Source organism: Alosa alosa, chromosome 6 (assembly GCF_017589495.1).
Source record: "Alosa alosa isolate M-15738 ecotype Scorff River chromosome 6, AALO_Geno_1.1, whole genome shotgun sequence".
Classification (NCBI taxonomy): domain Eukaryota; kingdom Metazoa; phylum Chordata; class Actinopteri; order Clupeiformes; family Clupeidae; genus Alosa; species Alosa alosa.
In genome coordinates, this window is record NC_063194.1 from 31,278,093 (window position 1) to 31,300,890 (window position 22,798).

Consider the following 22,798-nt stretch of genomic DNA (forward strand, 5'->3'; position numbering starts at 1 on the left):
AAGGCCTTTGGCCGAGTCAATCACCAGAAGCTATGAAAAACTGAGCCCAACGGGTGCCCCTGACAGCATTCTAAGAATCCTGGCGTATTGGTATGCCAACCAGAGTGTGCAGGTTAAATGGGGCAATAGGCTACAGTCTCTGGTGTAAGTAATGGGGTAGCCTACGTCAGGGGGGGCTACTCTCACCAGCACTCTTCAACTTGTACATGGATGAGAGTTATCCAACCAACTGACAGGATGGACTGAAAACTTGGTAACACTGGTAACTCGGTAACATTCCATGTGTGCTGATGATCTGGTCATTCTCTCTCCCAGCAGTGCTGGCTTTCAGCACCTACTCAATATCTGCTCGGAATAGGTTCCACATAATATTTCACAAGAACACGGATGACGTCAAAATTAGCCTGTTTAAAGCATATTGCACTCCTCTGTATAGCCTACTGCTCCCTTATGGACTAAATTTCAAAAGGTAAGCATGCAGAAGCTTAAAGATCCATTCACATCAAAAACGATAACTATAAATAAATATCGTTCTCGTTAATATGAATGACAACGTTCGCACATAAACTATAACGATAACGACAGGAAGAACGATATCATTGGGGATCACATTCAGAGCGATTTTCAGAACGATAAAAAATGAATAGCCAATCAGAACCCATCGAATTTTAACTGTCACATTCATTAACACAAGAAGAGACTTCTGACTTCAAGGAGATGACTTTATGAGGATACTGCTCAAGCCAGCCAACCCAGGTGCCTCTAATCTAGTGCAAGTGCAGCCATGGCCTACTGGTTAGCAGGTGCAAGTGACCTGTTTTGTAATGCAGGGGTCAGCACCTTCCAGGCTTTTTTGAGTCTGATCTAAAAATGAATTCGTCGCATGAACGTTGCCATAACATGAATTGTTATGCTGCTGGCAAATCCTACATCCTAGTTTAGTGCCATACAACACCAATTATCACTATGGAAACACTGGTTTAAGTGCATTTATAGAAATGCACTGTTGTTGTTTCTTTTTTACTTTTTTCTATTATGTTCTGTATATGTTTATCTTTATTTTTTTAATGTATGTTGTATGTCATGTCTGTGTCTTCTGAATGGACCTTGAGTCTGGCAATAAAAGTTGATGATGATGATTATAAGGTGTTAGATGCAGTTACTGCTGATTACCACTGGGTGGCTACGTCACTCCGACTCTAAAGTTCAGTGTTTTCTGTGTCAATACATTGGTGATGTATAGTGAGTACAGTAGAACAAATCAAGTTAGTTAATGTTTTCATTTTATTATCATTTGATACTGGCAGGAACAGAGGACTGTAGAAGCAATGTGGTTGCTTTTCTGAAATCTGTGTTCTGAAGTCTCTGTTCTTCCTAAAAATACAGGACTTTTTACATCCGTAGTCAAGTCTTATATAATAAGATAATTTGGTTGTGTTTGCAAATGTATATCTACAGGTCACAATTTATTAGGTACAAAACAGTGAACAGAATCTCAGAAATACAGCTACAGTTCCAATCAATTTGCAACTTTAGAACTTTAGCATGTGACATTTCATAAATACCCCACTAGAAGGCTCTATTGTTTTGCCCCCACTTTCATTACACTCTTCATCCAGTTCAGGTTTGTCGATTGGGGCTCACTTCTCTTCATGGGTTGTTGAGGAGGACGAACTGACCACCTTTCCATCAACTATTTCTTCTGTAACAATAACAACCTTACGTGCGGCGCTTGAAGAGGAAGACGTAGAGGCAGACGTAGAACTGTGAAAAAAAAAAAAACGTTTCAAACGAAGGAAGGGTTTAGAAAGGATGGAATGTGTTAAAAAGAATGGCTGCATCACCCCAATTTGTGATGTGATGTCAGTTTTGTTTGTCATGACGGGATGTTGAAATCTGAAGTGTATTGGAGGGTGCAGGGACCGAGTGGGTCACTAAGGCCCTAATGTCCACGAAGTAGTCAGGTATTTTTAATGTCTTTTAAATTAATTTATTTTATCCCTTTTGTCCTCTTTTTAAACTCTGTTTTCATCACTGAAAAGTGTTATTTTAAAAAAAAAAAAAACTCTGGCCAAAGTGGTGATTTTTGAAAACTCTGTTTCAGTGTTTGTTTGCATGTGGACAGGGGAAAAGGCGGAGGATGGCAGGGCTGTTGCCGGGAGGGTGACCCAACTAGGCCTGACTCCTATTTTAAGGGGGAGATCCGGGGCTACTTAAGACATGTCGCGGTCGCTTATCTAAAACTGTGTCTGTGCCCATCTCATCATACGCTATGCATCTCATAACTTATGCATGTCGGGTCACCAGATGTTACCGCGTTGTTACCTGGGCTGTGGGGAGGGCCGTGGATAGTGACAGCGAGTGGCTGCGCTGCGCTGCACAGTCCAGGCTGTTGGAGGCCACAGCAAAAAACCTATATAAACAGCAACATTATGCCCCTTTTAAGATCACAGTGATCAGCCTGGCCTGAAAACATTACGACCAGAAATTCTCCCGATCCTCCCAATTACCACTCTGCTACTGGGTGGGAGAAAAGGCACTGGGCCCAGTCTCATAGAAGGTGCCTTTTAGTGGATCTGTTTTCCTGTGTGTCTTTCCAGGGATGCAAACAGAGGTATAGTCAAAAAGGAGTGAGATTATCGAAGCCCACGCCCCCACAGGAAATATCATATAATTACATTTTGCCACCACCTCTGCAGGGGCGGCAGATGCCACCCTTGAGATTCGACTGGCCACCCTCAAATCTTAGTCTACAATTGGCCATTAACATGGTCTAAGGCAGGACCTTTCTTGATGCACTTGCAGCAGTTTGAAGTATCAGACGTCAGAAATGTAAGTGGCAAACACGCTTGCCTTCATTGGCCTACAGGCTACTGCTTGTGCTAACACGCAAAGATATCTATTTACCTATTGCATCTGCCAGTGCCTATTTATCTAATCACACACTTAAGTCGCCGACATTTGATAGGTCATTAAGTGTTAACTGTAGGCTAGGCCTATACTTTTGTAAAAGTGTTTAATGGTAATAATGTCCTAATGTAATGTTAAGAAAACTTTTCATTTATGGTTCATCAAGCTTAGGCCTACTCACTAAACACTCGTCGCATCTAGGCTACAGGTAGCGATATTCTGATGACATGTATGACCATTCAACCAGTCAAGCATTTGTTGTAAAATATTGAAATTATTGGAAGTTTACATAGCTTAGGCTAAACTGTATGCTTATTTCGTCCCCAATACCTGTTTTATTCGTCCCGATCAGGAGGGATAAATTAAACATTGTGCACGTTCCACTTTTGCTTATAATAATTAAATAATTCCTGAACGCAGGGCTGGACTGGCCATCTGGCATACTTTTTCCTTTTTTTTTATTGGCCGAGCCAGTCTTTCTAAAGTTCATTTTCCATAGTAGAGCGTGACAACAAAATCATATGCCTGCGTTCTGTTCCCAGAGCTTTCTCTGTCTATGATCTGCAGCGTTCTCAAATTATGAGCCTCCTCGACAAGTAGATTGCTGGTCTACGGAGCCATGAATTTAAATTACGCCCCACTTCTGTCTGTTAATTTGTGGCACAATTGAATGATATTAGCCTATAGAACCGCGGACCGAAAGGTTTCCCCGATCAGGAAATACTCCTTAATTTGCAACTTTTTGTATGCCTAACAGAGGTAGCCTAAATATCGTGCCTATGGCGATGTCCGCTTAAAAGAAAAAAAAAAAAAAAAAAAAAAACATTTATTTCACTTGTCTCTCTGGATTGAACGCAGAATGTGGGCTGTTGCGCAAATAGATGAATGAGGGAGGGAGATTCCGTTAACAAAAACCTAAAGTTTTGCTAACATTTTCTCCATTATTATCGTAAAATATGTCTCCATGCAGGGCAGGGCTGGTTCTAACCTAGGCTAGGCTACTTTATTTGGGTGGGCTGGTAGAAATTTTGGGTGGGCAACATAGCAAAGCTGTCAAATTGGATCAAAACTAACATAAACACAAAACAATAAGTACTACCTAGCTTGAGTTACTGCAGCCAACAGCCAGGGATAGGCATGTCTGATGTATTTAAAATACAAATTTGTATTTTATTTAGTTGGAAAAAAATGGCATCGTATTTTGGATCAAAATACTTTATAGGTTTGTAGTTTAAAAATACTGCCAAATACTTTTGGTAAAACCAATAACCTACTTTTGGTGATGTGATTATAAAAGTGAAAAACAATGAATGCAGCACTGGTGCTGACTTGTAATTTGCCCACAGTTGTTGTGATCAGAATATTGAGATTCAGGCAGATAAGTAACATGTTGCTCACACACTCATCCCAACCTCAAGTTTCTCGAGAACTTTAGTCATCCAATTCGAACACATGGAACCGGTTATGTGGTTGCCCTGCAACAAGTTGCCCCACGTGAAAATGTAATTAATAATTTGCCCACACTTGTTGTGATCATAATATTGAGATTTAGGAAGATGAAATTGCTCACATACACAATACACTCCTTCATACCACCCTCAAGTTTCTTGAGAACTTAAACAAATAGACAAAAAAGCAGGTCAAATTATTTTAACAGCTACAAAAATAGATGCACATAGATAGAAGTTATTGTGGGGGGGAAATGTATTGGATGAGTATATTTGGATATCTTCATTTAATAGAATAGAATAAAAAGGATTATATTTTAATGTCCCCATGATGGAATTTGTTTTAGCACAGCATAGCCCAGGGACAGACAACTTAGATAATTAACTTTAATATGTTTGTATTATTTTATTCAAATACAAAGACATTTTATGTGAGAGTAAGGTATTTGTGTTTTTTTTTTTTTCTTTCAATTTATGAGTATGGTGTTTGTGTCTGGTTTCCCTAATTTCACATCTTGTGTTTCTGTTTATTGGTTGTTTTGCCTCATGCCACCCTTTTAATCACATCTTGAAAAATGCCTGACTTTCCAGGGCTGGAAAATACACTGTCCCAGTTCCTTCCCTTATTCTGTCTGCTTGTTTGGCTTGACAGAGGAGCTGGGCCACACTGGGTAGATATGATGGTAGCCACTCTCTCTGTGTGTATAGCACTCTGGCAGTGATTCAACAGAGCATGCACTCCCTTGTTAGCATAATTAATCTCTTTCATGCAGAAAGTACATTTGGCATGTCCCTTTTTTTTTTTTTTTTTAAAAAGTCTGACATTTTGAATTTGTGTTTGGCTGTCTTGACCTCAATCTCCGTTTCAACCTGTAACCAAGACCAGTTCCAATTTGTTTTACAACCCTCATCCACTTTCTTAACTGTTAGTGCCTCACTCTCATCAAATTCTCTCATTCTGTAAATAAAAAAGTTGCATATATTAGCCATAGTGTTACCCTAGACCTGACAGTATCATAACAGAGTGCAAAATAGTTCACTTCACTTTGCCCCCTTTCTCAATGCGCCCCAAAATAACGTTATTCTGCACCTAAAATGTACAGTTAAAATGTATCAACAGTAGTGCGGTCTGTCTGTTAGGATAAGCCCACACATCAGTTTCTCGCCCTTATGTGGTAGGTGTCATTGAAAATAAGTCAGTTCGTCACTTGTCACTTCGGGTCGCATTTACGAAAAAAGCCTAGACCAGCGCTCATTAGGCTACTAGATCGCCAACAAGCGGCTAGCCTAAACAAATACGCTACCATTAGGCTACACGTTGGAAAGGGGGTAGAGTTGGATATAACGTTAGGCTGCTACTAATATATTACAGGATAAAATACTGCTAGTCTGTCCGGAACTGAACTAAACTGACTGACGCAACAAACAAGGTTAAAAAAAAATCCAACTGTATTTTTGCTAGTCATGTAAAATGTAGCGCTAGTGTGCTACTTAAGCAATATAGCACGAGTGAGAGTGGGGTTGGTCATGGATATTTCCACGGGTGTTGTTCAGCCGTAGCCACGAGGCTGGAGGCCGAGTGGCGCAGGCAACAACAGCCGTGGGAATATCCATGACCAATCCCACGATCACGAGTGCTATATTGCTTTTATACAACAATTCTACAACAAACTAAATAATCTGAAAACACCCCATTATTGTTTAAAAATGTTAATTTCGACATCGTTCTTACGCATCAAAAAATAGTTCCCTTTTCAATAGACAGCATCTTGGTTGCTAGGTAACCAACATTCCAGATCCCTCGTTACGAGTCTTGGTGATTTTTTTCTTTTTGAAAGAAATGTTGAAAGTCGGGCTGAAATCACATTCATATCTAGGTTTGCTGAATGCATGTTACAAGGACAATGGGCCATGTCATGTAAGGGACATGGTACTGCAAAAAAACGGAAACATTGTCTACATTGCAGAACCACTCAACTTTATTAATTTATGGTGAATAAATGTTATATTAATGTGCACAGCCTGACGTGACGATGCTAGCACGTTAGCAGCGGTTAGCTAATTATGCTAACGTTAGTCTCCTCCAAGTGACAATCATATTATACACAATGCTGGCAATGCTAAGAACAATTAGCATCCTCGTTTATCTTACTTACATTGAGTTAACTGTGTGGCTTAATCCACAGATGTGGTGAAGCACTGTTTCGTTATGGTTTGCTAAGGAGTAACCCATTGCTTGAAATCGTGGAGAGCTGGGATGAGAACATTGTGTCAAATCTTCGCATTGTATCGCGGAGTGATTTATTATTAGATGTAACGTTAAATCCTTGCAGTGAGTGCAGTGAAGTGCAGCCTTGTAGCAGTAGGATAATGGTGCGCAGCAAATGTGATTTTTACGTGCGCAGCTTTTTGATTTAGTGTTGTCTTACACTTCCTATGTTTCATGGACTGTAACGGTAGGCTATGTGTTTATGTAGTCATTTTAATACAGAATTAACTTTGATGAAATTATAATCAGACACTTCAACCCCCCCCCCCCCCCCAAAAAAAACTCGTCGGACCTGCACGATTCACACAAGTCCCCCAGACAGCCGTGAAAAAGGCGGCATCCGCCAAAAGGCGCGCTGTTTGCATCCCTGCTTTCAGAATACAAAATACAATATTTTGACCAATGGTATTTCAGGATTTCCCTTGTGGGATTTTTGCTGTTCTAGTGACACTGTTTTTACCCAGTGCTGCACACAAATGTTTAGACATGCAGAAACATTTTACTGGAATTCATGGCTATGTTTTATTGCCAGTTACAATCACAATTGCCAGGCTGTTGATTAGTCCAAAGCAGGAGAAGACAATAAGCCCTACCGTCAACAAATATGTTCTGAATGCCTTTTTAAAAATCCAATGGGGCAGCCCACCTTACCGTGATCACAAAATGTATACTTTACCCACCTCTTATTTTACCACTACACCCCTGGTCCAAAGACTTCTGTCACGCAAACAACAGTTACCCAGACAGCAACTCAGACTTGCTGATTTGGATGGGGCTGAAGCAACATGATATGACTCAGATGGAAAGCACCCATGCTACTTAAAGGCCATAACCATACCAGTCACAATCATAGAGCTTTGTAACTAGAACATCAAACAACTAATTTGTGGATTTGTCAGCTTGACTTTGTTGACGAAAGCAGCGATTCCCGCTGACACTGCTGAGCCCTTGCACAAAACACCCAACCCCAAGTTGCTCCAGGGAAACTGGACCCTGCATTTGATATCTGTAAGGCCCTTACATTAGCCTATTACATGAATAAGTAAACAAGTATGTAAATGGATAGATAGATAGATAGATAGATAGATGGATGCATGGGTGGATGGATAGATAGATAGATAGATAGATAGATAGATAGAAACTCATTGTTTATGCATGTTGGTGGTGTTTATATCATTGACTGATGGTGGTGGTGGTGATCATGTTGCATCATCCTTACCTGAAATCTCCTTCAAGAAGCCTCCTGTACTCGGCAATCTCCATCTCTAGCCTGGTCTTGGTGTCCAGCAGCCGCTGGTAGTCGCTCCTCTGGCGCTCCAGGTCCGCCCTGAGCTGGGACAGCTGGTCCTCCAGCCCCAGCACCTTCCCCTGGAACCCCCCCAGCATGGAGGTTTAGCGGGACTGCACATCCAGCAGTGTATTCTCCATACTGAGTTTCTGGGGGCAAGGAAAGATAAGAGGAAAGAATGGATGGAAAAGATAGATAGATAGATAGATAGATAGATAGATAGATAGATAGATAGATAGATAGATAGATAGATAGACAGACAGATAGATAGATAAATAGATAGATAGACAGATAGATAGATAGATAGATAGATAGATAGATACAAAGAAAAATAGATGGACAGACAAAGAAAAATAGATGGACAGAAGGACAGACAAACATTGTTTGATGGATGGGTAGACACATGGAGAGACAGACTGCAGACTTTGGGCTAAAATAACACTGATGCCTGATGTGTGATGTGTGAGACGAGCCTGTAAGTTATGTGTGAGACTAGGCTGTGGACTTACCATGCTCATCTGTGCCTGAAGCTCAATTTCAAGGCTCTGAAACGTACGTCGAGCCTCTGTAATCTCTGACTTTGTTATCTGGAGGGTTTCTGTTTTGACGGCAACTTCCTTGTTAAGTGATTCAGCCTGGAAGCAGAAAGATGTTCAGGAATTTAAAGTGTGTAAAAAGGAGGAAGTAAAGTTACCTTCAGTATGTTCTCTCCCAATACAACAACTCTGCTAAACAACTACTGAAAACCTTGCCTATAGACCCTTTCAACAATAAAAACAAAAACAATGCTTGAACGTTCTATTTGGTTCTCAATCTACTTCCTCTGCATTAAGATAACATATGGAATGTTAAAACGGAAGCCTTGTGGGGCCAACTATGATGCTGATAATGGAACTCTCTTGAAAGGGTCCTTCCAGAGCAGGTAGAGTTGCGACAACTCCATTGACGCTAATGTTCCATTTTTTTTCAACAATGGCCGCTCATGGAAGCCTCAAAGAGTTCCCGGATGTTAACAATTAATAATAGCAGCAGTGCAGTTACAGCAGTATAGACTGTTTGTAGCCAACTTTTCAGACTCAGATTTACATTATTGGCTCATCCGAATAATAATAAAACAGTAATAGTAGTAAAGTAATAGGATTAATAATAGCCTAACCTAATTATAATAATAAACTATTTATGTATCGCCTATGACAGCTTTTCTGCTGCTCAGTTTGTATCAGTTCCTTATCAAATAAATTAAAAGAGGCTAAAAGCCCAATAAATGTGCTACACATAATAGCCTAATATAGCCTAAGATAAACCTGCCTATCCCCTTTCAATTAGGCAGCATTCTGTCATTAAGTGTAATTTGCCCAGAAAGTTTCAAACCAAGCTTGCGCTGATGATGCATGATCACTGATCAAATTGCTATTTTCTGACACAATGCACAACCATTCCCAGGTGCTCACCTGTCTGAATCTTAGCTCTTTAGCCTAGCATCTTAATGCTGTTCACAGCACGGTGAATGACAACGATGACAAAATGCTGTTAATGTTTATGAGTTCATAGCCTGGTTATTTATCGAAGGACTTACATGTCACGTTTTATATTTTATTATGATCACTCGCATTGGGTTTACTGAATAGGTAATGCTACTGTTAACTTAGCATGCCCACCATTACACTGGAGATGTTAAAAAAAAAAACTATTTTTACATAAAACTACTTCACGTAATTCGCTCATTAGCTCAGATCAGTGACTAGAGGAAACGCGGGGGAGAAAACTCAAACAAGACTAGCTGTACCGGTTCTCGTTGCAAAAATCAAAATTTCACTGGAGCTCCATTCGCTTTTGTAGGCTACACGCAGTCTCAAAAACACTGTTTACAGCTTTTCGAGTCACTGTACGAGGTCATTTATTTTATAGCGATAGGCCTAAATCAGATACACTTATGGGATGGGTGCAATTGTGTTTTCTAAAGAATCCCGAATCCCGAATTCTGATTTTGTACAGAAATTAATATTAAGTGACATACGTTAAAAGGTGGAAAAAAAGGTCACCTTATTTAGCAGGCTAAGATATAGGTCTGGAATTTAATTTAATATTGTTGTAATGGTAGGATAACTACATAGTTTACACAATAATTGCACTAAATAGTGTTTATTACACGGCTCTTCATAGTGCTGCAGAATGCTCCATTCACTTGAATGGGCCTTCCCAACGTTCGGCGGTCTGCTAATTCTGAATAACAGACCGTTGCTAAGTATAACAGACCGCTGTCAAGGAAAATGGGTTTTGTGCTTCTAAGTCAATTCTTTCATATCACTATAAGGATTGGAACTTCATTCAAAAGTGAAAGCAGACGGTTGATCAGCTGTGTTCTAAAGAATGTTTGATTCAAGTTCAGCGTGTGTTGTTGCGAACTATTTGTTTCTCAGCAAAAGCCATGATGAAACGGTAACAAATAGGCTATAGCCTAGGCTATGTAGGCTAAAGATAGCCTGGCGGGCCATCCTATATCATTGAAATGTATAGTCTGGCATCGAACCATTCACCTCGCTTAATCCAAGGGGCGGGCAGAGAATTGTCTTTCAAACTGCCTAGGCATGCAATAGGCCAGCGCTACGACCATATCCGTATCCGGTCTGCAAAACGGCAAATACATCCTTCTTCGAAAGGAATGACTTAAGTGCATTGTGTTGCTCAACTTTCAAAGAAAAGCAACTTCTCCAAAGTTGACGCCAACGCCGATTCAAACAACCGCTCTTCGTTTGCCATAGCCACCTTCCTTGTTGTTCACCGTCGCAGGACTGTCGTTATCCTGTTAAGCCCGCCTTAAGACTCTCTAACAAAATAGAGCGCTGTGATTGAATAACATCCACGGTGTTAGCCAATAGAAATCCCTATGGTTTGATACTAGACGTACAGGCTGAGCAAATTAATTTGCCGCCACTAGGGTGCGTCTAGATTTCTAGGCTAGGCTAAAGAGTCATATTGTGGGGAGTTTATTGTGTCGTTTTGGTAAGTAGCCGTGCAATAAGCGGGATAATGTATAGAACGCCGGTCATTGTCGGGAGATAGGTCCCTTCAGGGCTAACAAGGCGGGTCCGGTTAAGCCCTGAAGGGACCTATCTCCCGACAATGACCGGCGTTCTATACATTATCCCTTACATATCAATGCATTTATTGACTGTCAATTACCCAAAATCGTGGCTCGGTCTATCATTGAACAGTAGCCCATTTAATGCATTCTAATCCATTGTCAATCACTTCCGGGAACTATTTGAAGTTTACATGAACCACGTGACCTTTTTTTTGAACACCCATTGTCGCAACTCTACCTTTATATGGCTCTGGGTCCTTCAAAGTTATAGGAGCATTTACCATGACGTCACAATAACAATATACATTCTTCCGGGTGGCAAAAGCTGAAGCATTCTCCATTGGCACTACTAGTAAACAAACCCTTCCATGTCATTTGACCAGGGCAGAGCGATCAAGAAAACAGAGTAAATGGAAAATCTTATAAGAAATTCCGTTGCACAAACGACCTTAGCAGCCTAAATAACCCCATGAGGTTTGGTTCGCCAGGCAAAACGTTAAAAAAAAAAAGTTTATTTTGGTGCCCTAATGACAGTCAGGATAATATCTAACTAGCTAGTATTGTTCAATTCATGTCTATATATGGCTTTACTGATGAATGGATAAATGTCACCGAAAATTATTAAGGTAAGATAAGATCACAAGCTTGGGTTGCAAACTACGGCATAACTTTAGCAAGCTAGTTACAACTATATGTCCGTTGAACGTAGCCTACCAGTTGAGTTATTCATTGCTAACATTAGCTATTGATAGGCCTACAGTAGGTGCATTAATAACTATAGATAACACATCGTGAAATTAATTGTCACTGCCGTGTTTGGCTGTCATCCGTCAAACTTGTCAAAGTTAGTTATAGGCCTACTCAGATTTGTAATGCATCATTCACTATCTGATTTTATCAACAATATGTTCACACAGCTTGCTATTATTTTGGACAGTCCCGTATTGATCAACATCTGCATCCTCAGAAAAGCAAGCACAAATTAGCAAACAAACAATCTCCGTGGTTGATACTAAAGGGACAAAACTTTTAAGGTGCTTTGTGCAAACGGCCCTAAGGAGATAGCAATAACGTTAAATGAAATGCATAGTAGCCTAGGCTAGCCTACTATAGCCTAATGTGTAAATGAACCTCTAGGCTATGTAGCCTGTACATCTAGTATCAAACCATAGGGATTTCTATTGGCTGGCGCTTCGAATCACAACACTCTATTTTGTTATTAGGCCCAGACTATACCTTTCAACAAGGATGGCCCTATGGCCAGGCTTGTTTGATTTCCCAACTTTGGAATCTAAATAAAAAATGACTATGATTCGGTTTTTGTGTTTTGCCAATCGGATCGGATACAGATGTAAGAAGCCTAGGCTACAATCCTCCACCAGGCAGTCTTGGTTCATCTCCTCTGCAGCATTACCCTTTCTAAATAAAAAAGGCGATGTCGGCATCTTTAAACTTCACCCACAGGTTCCGCTGGATAATTTTTTTTTTTTTTTTTCTTCTGAAGGACATCGATAAAAACCCTACACTTTTTGCTGTATATCTGGCGGCACAACCCCAAACACAACACGTTTTCGTTATTGTTTCAACTTTGATCAACAACAATGTTTTAACTATGTAAGGTCAGTGGAAGCCGCTTGCGTTCTGCCACCTGGAAGGATCTTGGAGCCTATTGTTTACAAACATTCTGAAATGCTGTATTCTGAGAACCTCTTTATTGTTGTCATGAACATATTATGGAGAACCTACTGTATAGACATATATTGTTGTCTATAGGCCCTCCACAGTGTCTCTTTCACTCTGATGCTATTTTCAATTTTAGGTAACCGTTTAATAATGGTATTTATCGTTCCAATTAATCTTTCTTTGAATATTATTACCTATTTTCCGGACTATAAGTCGCTCCGGAGTATAAGTCGCATATTAGTCAAAAAATGTGTCATGAACAGGAAAAAAACATATATAAATCGCACTGGACTATAAGTCGCATTTATTTAGAAATGTATTTCACAAAATCCAAAAACAGAGACTATGTAACTGGACTATTTAGGCCAAAAAGATTAATGTTAATGAAGACGAAGAAGGAGTGAAGGCAGCCAAGGGCCGGATGGGCCTAATTGTAAAGCAAAAGATTCACTGAAAGAAAATGCCATGTGGTACACCAACATTTAGCTAAAATGTGGAGAATACAATGCAGTCTAGCATTTTGGGCGATGTGGAGTCACAAGCTGGCAGCAGATTAAATGCTCACGAGAGAGAAAAAGATGGTTTTAAAAAGACGTGACGAAGCAAGCCAGGCATAGATCTATAGGCCCGAAGTTAATTGTAAAGCAATTTACAAAAGATTCACTGAACGAAAATGCTGATATGGTACATGAAAATGTAGCTATAAATGTGGAGAATGCAATGCAATCAAGCATTTTGGGCGATGTGGAGTGACAAGCCGGCAGTAGATTAAATGCCCATGAGAGAGAAAAAGATGCGTTTTAAAAAGACTGCACAGACCGGTTTTAATAGGACGTGCAGACCAAAGCTGCAGCAAGCAGGTGATACTTAGAAATGTATTTAACAAAATCCAAGACCAAGAAGAAATTCCCACACATGTTACAGTGCTCTCTGATAATATTAATCTAATAATGGAGCGGCCTGAATGCGGGACTATTGACTGGACAGACCAACTCTGACTTCAATTGAACCCGTGGCAGAGACACACACGCGCGCGTGGACCACTTTGCGGGTGTCTCTCTCTCTTCCTCTCTCGTCGCTGAAGTCAAATTACAGCCTAGGAGGTGCTTCTACATCAATCGCGATCGACAGGAAAGGAAACCAAACCTTTAGCGATCAGGAACCGTCAGGAATTTTGTAAACACAGAAGCATGACAGCCTATAACGCGAGAGAACATGGATGTGTTCTCTATTTGGGGAACGTTATAATCGATTGCGGACGTGAACAGACAGATACAGACACGGAGCGCAGTAGGCCTACTTTCACTTTCTAGTGTGCATATTCAGTACGTGAAAGATAATTAGTAGCAAAACAGCGATCAAATATTAGCCTACATGGCAGTGAGTTTTGTTTTCAAATGTTTTCATGCATGTCTAGATAACGGGTGAGGAATGTTTAGGAGACAGACCATCGTAAATCTTCAAATGATCGCTGGGGTCTTTTTATTAGGCTGAGCAAAGCACAGCACCTTCATTTGGGGCATGGCTTACTGTTTGATTATATTGCTAAATATCGGGACTGATGACCACTGAAATCTGCGGGGTATTTGATTGTTCACTATTAAGTTTCATGTAAGGGTGTTGGGATTTCCATCCGCTTATTGCGAGATAAGGCATCGGCTTTCATTTATTCATGGAACGTGTGTTGTGCTGAAATGGAAACCTTATTCAGCCTAAATTTACCCTAGTTATTTTTTAATCATGCATGATTTACTTTTTTATAAAATTCATAGGCTGATTCCTGGCAGCAACAATTGTGTTTAAATGTAGGTTACTGCTTCAGCCTCTGGCAAGCTCAGAAGGGGGCGGCATGCAACTGATAGCTTGAGAGCAACGTGTTGGAGAAGTGTAAGACAATAACTTTTCATTGGCAACAATATTAAACCAACCAACAATATAAAATATTAAGAAGAGCTCTTTTATGAGTTAAATTGAAACAAAATTATTACTGGCCTTTATTTGTCCGAATCTGAGGCCCAAACAGAATCCTGGCCATAATTTGAGGATTTAGGTATGCACGTGTGTTTTAGGCATAGCAACCACTAATCTCTGACTGAAAGTGCACAGAGCTTGTGCATTTGAGAGCGCTCTCTCGCGGCTAGACAGTTATGTTTCATGTAGGGTTCATGTCAGTTAATATGAATTAACATTTAAAAACCTGGTCAATTATATAATTTTTTCATATATAAGTCGCACCTGACTATAAGTTGCAGGGCCAGCCAAACTATGAAAAAAAGTGTGACTTAAAGTCCGGAAAATACGGTAAAAGTCCATAGGCTTGGAAAGTCACCTGCCACACAGTGATCCCCAGATCCTTAGTCAGACTTTAGGAATCAGTGTCTCCCCTGTATAATAAGCTAGGCCTAGGAGTTGATCAAATGGATTTTCATATCAAACACTGCCTTTTCCAAGTACTGTATGTACAGTAGGCTTAATTACTGAAACACTGTGAAATAGAATACCAGAGACACTAAGAAAATATCTAAGCCTAGTGTCATGCAGTTCATGGCACCACACATAGGTTAGGCTATTACAGGCATTAAAGCAATACATTTTCTGTGCCTGAAGTTAGGCTATCAGACATTTTTGAAGATTTAATATTATATAGGCTAATTGCCTACTTTCACATCTCACTTTTTAACAGATAGCCTTGATACCAAATGTGCTTTTGTGCTACCTGCTATACATTTTTAAACTGTTTTCAGTGCCTGTTAAAAACAACACAAGTTGTGCTATTTTCAACACATTCGTTTTAAGAGTGTAACACACTATGGAGAACCTATTCACAACAAGTGTGCCTCAGGAATTGAGATCTACAACCACCTGCAAACACACATCCCATCATGATATAACCTTTAAGAGGTTTTCCTTGTCAACATTTTACCTTGCTCTGATACCAGGACTCAAGCTCTTTCTTGTTCTTGGAGGCGACGGTCTCGTAATGTCTACGGATTTCGGCCATGGTTTTGGACAGGTCCTCCTGTGGTGTTGCGTCGACCTCCACATGGACCTGGCCACTCATCTGGGCACGGATGTCTATAACGTCCTGGTGGGAGAAAAGTACAACCTCAACATCATTCAGATTAATATACATACATTTCATGCCAGTGTACTGACTTCGAAAACAAATTATGCTGTAAGAAATATATAGAGGAAAAACTGACAAAAGATAAAGATACAGAAACAGGTACCGGCATTCACATCACATGATGTTTAAAATAACCAGGTGTTCACATCATATGATATTGATGAGGGGCCAGGTATTCACATCATATGATATTGATCATGGACCAGGTATTCACATCATATGATATTGATCATGGACCAGGTATTCATATCATATGATATTGATCATGGACCAGGTATTCACATTATATGATATTGATCATGGACCAGGTATTCACATCATATGATACTGATCAGGGGCCAGCCCGGCCGGGTATTCAGATCATATTATGTGAATGTGAGAGGTCTAATTCAGATGAGAGGCCAAGTGCTGCTGTTTGTGTCTCCACTCATGTGGTTGATGCTGCAGTCTTCTCTTTACATGTATAAAGATCTACAACTTTGTAATGATTTACAACTGTGTTCCACTTGGTTAACCCAAAGTCCTTTTAGGCAAGTCCTTCTACTCGGCGGCCATATTGCAACGCTTTTTGGGCACTTATCGGGCATCTATTTTGGCAGAAATGCGTGTGCGCAAGGCTTCACGACACCAATCTTGCTCCAGCGCCGAGATCACAACACACGATTGGCACGATGTCTTCACAACACACCACATGATTGGCTCAATGTATTCACAATGTCAACATTTTGCCGCGGAAGGGGTGGAATATGTGTAGACAACTGCCATATTGGCGTTACAAACTAACCCCATGCATTTCTATGGAGGATTTTTTGAGTGCTGTGTCTCCCAAGGGGGCAGGCGAATGTTCGGAGAGCGTAGACACTACGGCGGATCTGAGGCTAAATAGTAGACCAGTTCCACCTAGCCATTCCATTGAACTCTATTCAATTTGGCGCCACTTTGACATCAAATAACGTTACAGCTGAAACGTTTTAAGCCTTTATATGAACTTCTTCTATTTTCGGAGTAATACAACATTGTGTGATTGGCGTCATAACCTCGTAACTGACTTACCGGCTGAGTAATTTTCCGAAATCAATGCTAACGTGACGTAATTTAAGTAATGAGCATGCGACCAGAGCGGGTGCAAGCGTCGCACAGGAGCAAAATAACCGCATTCTCTGGATAAGAACGAAAGCATCGGAGCACAACATTTCAGCAAATGGATTGACAGTAGGCTATGAATGTGGTGAGTGCTGTTTATATGAAATCACATTTATCTATGAACAACTAGGACATTTAAGAAAAGTAAATGTAGATGTGGTGGTAACGAAGTAAGGGGCTACATTAACCTAATCTCTCGGTGCAGCAATCACAAGAGTTACACGAGTCAGACTACAGTACGTGCCTATGTTACATCTACGTCCCCTGAGCCTGCGCAGAAAGCCTCGTCGACCAATAGGAAACGGATGAAATTTGCTTCACCCGTCTCGACTGACGTCTACGTGATTACTCTGTCCATATCTTTTACTGTCTATGGTGTCTCCTCATTAGAAAGTCTCTGGTTAACCCCAGGCAGCCATTTTGGACCCTACCTCCTCATGATTCCTCTTAACTGTGATCAGCTCATTCTGGAGTGTCTCGATCTCCATTTCCAGGTCAGCTCGGGTCAACGTTAGGGTGTCCATCAGCTTCCTCAGCCCAGTGATGTCTGCTTCCACAGACTGCCTTAGGATCACTTCATTCTCATACCTGTGAGATCACAGAAGGGAATCTGAGTGCGAGAATGGCAGCAGATTTATGCACCACTATTTATGTGTGTCACTTATCAGCTCCTGACATTTTCACATAGTTGCTCAATATATTGTTAGTCATGCCTTACATTCCATTCACCTATTTACCTTATCCAACCATTTGTAAGTGGTCCGATTGATTTAACAATCAACTTGAGTCATATTGAGTCAAACAGTCTACAAATGAACTACATTCAAGTATGCAATACTTTATTCAACTTAATTTATCCTTACTTGATTTTGAAATCATCCAGGGCAAGTTTGGCATTATCAATGCTGAGGAGGATTGTTCCATTGACATGGGTGGCATCACGAATCTGAACCCAGAGATGGAGAGCTCTTACAACATAGTCTCAACCAGATCACATTAATCACTTATTTCACATTTTTTGAGGCTCTTTTGTTCTTGTTGGCCTACTCTGCTGACAATGTGCTGTGCATTACATCATCCTTGGGGGTGGATGTAATCTGACGCCACCTCTCACATTGTACTGAATAAGAGCACAGCTTTGATTACTTGGATATGATTTCAAGGGCCAGGTTAAAAGCATTGTAGAACAACACCTATTGATGTGGCGAATCTCATAGGAGAAGCTGGGAAATAAAGAAGTGCTATCCCAAAAATCTCAAGAAGATCAAAAGAGGGAGGTGCAATAGAAGGGAACTTTAGACAAAACATAATGCCTGCCCTGAATGAATCTGTGGTCGAGCAGTTCAATAACCAAGATGGATATTGGCAAAGGAAAAATATAACACAATGTGGGTGCACACTGGAGGAACTATTCGATACGGTTGGTGGGAACAGAGGACTATGTCCTGAAAGTAATTCATTCTTTTTATGTTTTTTGCATATACAGTAAGTTCTGACTTTTTCATCTAGGCTCTGTTCAAATCTTCAAATCTACTTGCTTAACTTGAGTGTGTTTAACCAAGCTAAAAGCAAACCATGCAGAAAGCTAACCATTGCAAAAACCTCCCCAGACTGTACCTCTACCTGTAATTTATGGTAGGCTATATTTTCCGGTATGACAATGGCATTATTTCAGCATTTTGTCTTTGATCGTCTCACATTTTCATTCATATATTTAGTTTATACATGTCTTTGAATAAAGCAGCTGTTGTATGTCTCTGTGTGTATGTAAGTGTGTGTGTGTGTGTGTGTGTGTTTGCGAGTGTGCATACTCTTGGGCTCACCTTGGCCTTCAGGTCACTAATTTGGGCAAATTGAGCTTTGTAATCGTGTGTGATGGGCAAGGCCTTGTTGTCCAGAAAATGCTTGATCTTCTCCTCCAGCTTAGTGTTGGCCTTCTCCAGGGAGCGCACCTTGTCCAGGTAGGAGGCCAGGCGGTCGTTAAGGTTCTGCATGGTGCCCTTCTCGTCAGCGGTCACGTCAAGAGCGTCCGACAGACTGAAGCCACGGCCGGCTGAAAGCCCCATTGAGGCAGTAGAGATGCGTACCCCGGTCCCACCGGCACCCCCATACACACTACCGCAAAAATACTTGGTGCTTTTTTATGCAGAAAATGAGGAAGGGAGAGCAAGTGCTAAAATGGTAATTGCTACCCTGGATCAGGCGCGCCTGCAGGTATGCGTCCGTGCGACACTGTGCGCACCATCACTCAACAACGAGAGAAAATTTACCTTGTGTGTGTATATTCACACCATATTGGCCTACCATACCTTTCCAACTATGCACAGTATCCCATTAGTTGCATGCCATCAGGCTATTTACGATTATCTATTAAGTAAAGTTAGTGAACACTTCAAAATTAACGCGCACACATGTTTGAGCAGGAGAGAATACGCGACGCAGGTAACGCGATAGGCTAATTGTTTTCTTTTACTCGGCTTTCTATATGGTTATCAGCACACAATGTTGAGCTAATTCACTAACTCAATACTCATCATGGATATCACAAGTTTAAACAACGAAAACAGAAAGGATGGAGGCAGCAAAGCTAGAGGAGCTATACAAGATGGGCAAGAACAAGGTTGGCTAAGCAATTGGTGTGCTTGTTAGAACGACTGCATTACAGCTGTTTAGATCGCTACAGCACGCTACAACACAACTAAAGGTAGCTTTAGCCTGTATAGGGATGTATAAAGTTGCCCAAATGAATAGGTAATTGTAGACATTGTTGTTGCATTATTGCATGTGGATGTTGTTATGCTATGTATGCACGAACCCTAAAGGAAAAAAATACTGTCCACGCTGAACGTTTTTTTTTTTGCGTACCATAGCATTAATTCCTGCAGGCGCCCCCCTGCCCTGGATTAGTGTTGAGGCATCATCACACACACACACAGCCTCTCCTTTCACCCTCGAACGAATATTTCAGTAGAACGAAACCTGTCGCGACACACATTGTGTGACCCAGCTGAGTATCTCGGGTCAGGTAAATAATGCGAGGAATCTCCAGGCCCCTTCAGGCACAGATGTGTCCCAGACAGGCTATGGGGGAATGAAACAATAATGACTGATCGACCAAAAGTGGACTGAGGGGATAAAATGTAGACAGGCTAGTTTTCAGAGAGGTCCTCCGGAGGCAGCCATGCAAACAAAAGGGCCCTAAGCTTCAGACTTCCTCTTCCAGAACAATACCTGCTCAGTTGCAGTGCAGGTATTGATCTAGGAACGTACATATGTCTGTTTACTTTGACATTATTGTTTAGATGTTAGCTTAACGGGTTAATATACATGTGTGACAGTAAGGATGCTCTCATATCCTTTGCTTAAACCAGCGTGTTGTTAGTCGGACAGAGTGAAAGGGCCAAAAATCAGACAATGTTGTTATTTTTCTCAATGCATTCAATGTCAGAAATCAGTAGTTACAGTAGCTCCAGGACCGTATTACATCTTGTTTTTAATGTTAGCTTAAATGTTATGCTATTGTTGTAGCTGTAGCTCTGTAGCTTAAATGTTGACAGATACAGTGCTAAATCCTAGGTATAATGTTAGAGTTTGTGTAATGGAACTGGTGAGTCTTTAAGTCTTCAATAATTCGTTTACATGAAGCACATGATATTATGCCGATTGAAACGCATTCCACGTAGCTAGGTGGCTACTGGCTATACCAGGCTCATAATTCACTTTTAATTGCAAACAGAAAATGTCTAGCAAGCATCATGTCATTACATGCTTTTATTTCCAAAGGAATGAAAGCTGTTTGTGCCAACTTAATATCATGCGTATCGTTGTTAATATTGTGCTATACATGTGGCACAAACAATGTTAGAGTTTGTGGACTAGGCTAGCCATAGCTATATTTGAATGGGGCTGGTAAAAAAACATCATTAGGAGAACGTGTGGACAGTGGCACACAATGGGCTTAAAGTGACAGTGCACCTTTTACAAATGAGTTAACCCTTTAGGCGCCAGAGGTTTTTTTTTTGAAACGTTCGATTTTGACATCTTCATTTCAAAAGGCTATATCTTAAAAGTGATAAAAGATAGAGACTTTCTGTAAATTAGAGAAATATTAAGGATGACCCAAAGTTTATGTAGGGATTAAATGTTTATATCTAATTTGCATATTATGACGTCATATGGTGGCGGCCATCTTGGATTATAGAATTTTCATGAAAAGTTGCATGTTTGAATGATAAAATGCACCACTTCTTTCCCCCCAAAATGTACCTCACCTTCTGTATGCTATATTGCACAATACTGAATGCTCAGGTAAATACTAAGTAGTAAACAAACTATGTAAATCATTACTAATAAATGGCAGAAACAAACCAAATGCATGTAGCGGTAGGCGCCTTTTGCTGTAGAGATTTTCCATTTACTACATACATTAGGCACTCTGATTTCATGTATGGGGCACATATATATTATTCAGATGACACACAAACAGAAGTAGACAAGACCTGTTTAGTTCAAAGCTTACTTGCCAATGGCAAGGCACAGATCAGGGAGTGAGATGACGAGACAAGACAAGAGACAATGTTAGTATTTGTTTTCTTTTTGTTGTTTTTTGTTGTTGGTTTTTTTCTTAGCTGACAAAGACACACACATCACAAGGACATGAACACACAAAAAAGAACACATATATGTCCTAAATGGTCAGGGAAATAGATAATCATCAGTGTAAATCATTACTAATAAATGGCTGACAATTTTTTTTTTTTTTATGTAGCAGGCCTTTTGCTGTAGAGATAATGGCTATCCATATCCCATCCATACAGGGCCGGCATTCCCATCATCTTGTGATAGACTATGCATGGCCTAATGGCTCTCCTGCCCGTGTCACCACCTCTGCTCCTGTTGCGAGCAGCATGGCCAGATCTGCCTCGCTGCCGAAAGTGGAGAGAATTTATGCCTTCCGACTAGGCCTACTGTCATTCTCATTGCGACTCCCCACACTGCCTCTACGCTCCCCCAACTGTCCTATGCACTTCGACCTGCCTAACATACCCAGTGGCATTAGACAAAGGCTCCACCACGCTACTGTCGCCAGCTGATTGAGAGAGGCACACGCTCAAAGACAGAAGCTAGCGCTATGGACATTAGGCTACCTCCAGCCTCGATCGCCACACCACTAACACCCTGCTAACTTCCGATGAACACCCGAACCCGCGAAACATTATTCCCACCAGTGACATTGGGCAAACGATTCAACGTTTGTGCTTGGTGTAAGCTAAACTATGGAGTAAACTCTCACTTTGTCCAGCTGCATCATTGCAAGGCAGGGACGATCTGAAGCCTCACTAAACGAATCACCGTTATTTTCTGAAGGCAGATATTCCCCTTCAGAATCAGGGTCCGCTGAATAGAAGACCCAACACTTCATTTCGGGTAAACTTTTGATGCCATTAGATCGATAATCTAATGCAAATACTGCGCTGACGTTGACAATATCGGCTCTGACAAAGTGGCTCACACGCACACTATCTCCGGTATTTCATGCACTGATTCAATGCGCTGTAGCTAGAAAGTTTTGTTTAAACCCTGCCCTTTTTTCGACTCTGGGATGACGTATGACATGTCTGCCATCTAGGGGAGTGGAGGCCGAACGAAATATGACACCCTATTTGACTAAATCGGCCGTTTTATTCAGTACCGCATCTTGTTGACTAAAGTCGACCGTGTATTTAGAGGGTTAAACAGTATTATCCTTTAAATAAATAGAAGTGTTTTACTTTTACCTTTGTGGTTACTCAGTAATTTTGTGATTTATGCTGTATTTAATATGCCATATAAGAAGCTTTAATCA

General features: G+C 40.8%; 1 pseudogene; it reads right to left on the minus strand.

Moving 5' to 3' along the window:
• Positions 1-1,327: 1,327 nt before the first annotated feature.
• On the minus strand, positions 1,328-19,198 carry LOC125295925 (annotated as a pseudogene).
• Between the last annotated feature and the right edge of the window lie 3,600 nt (positions 19,199-22,798).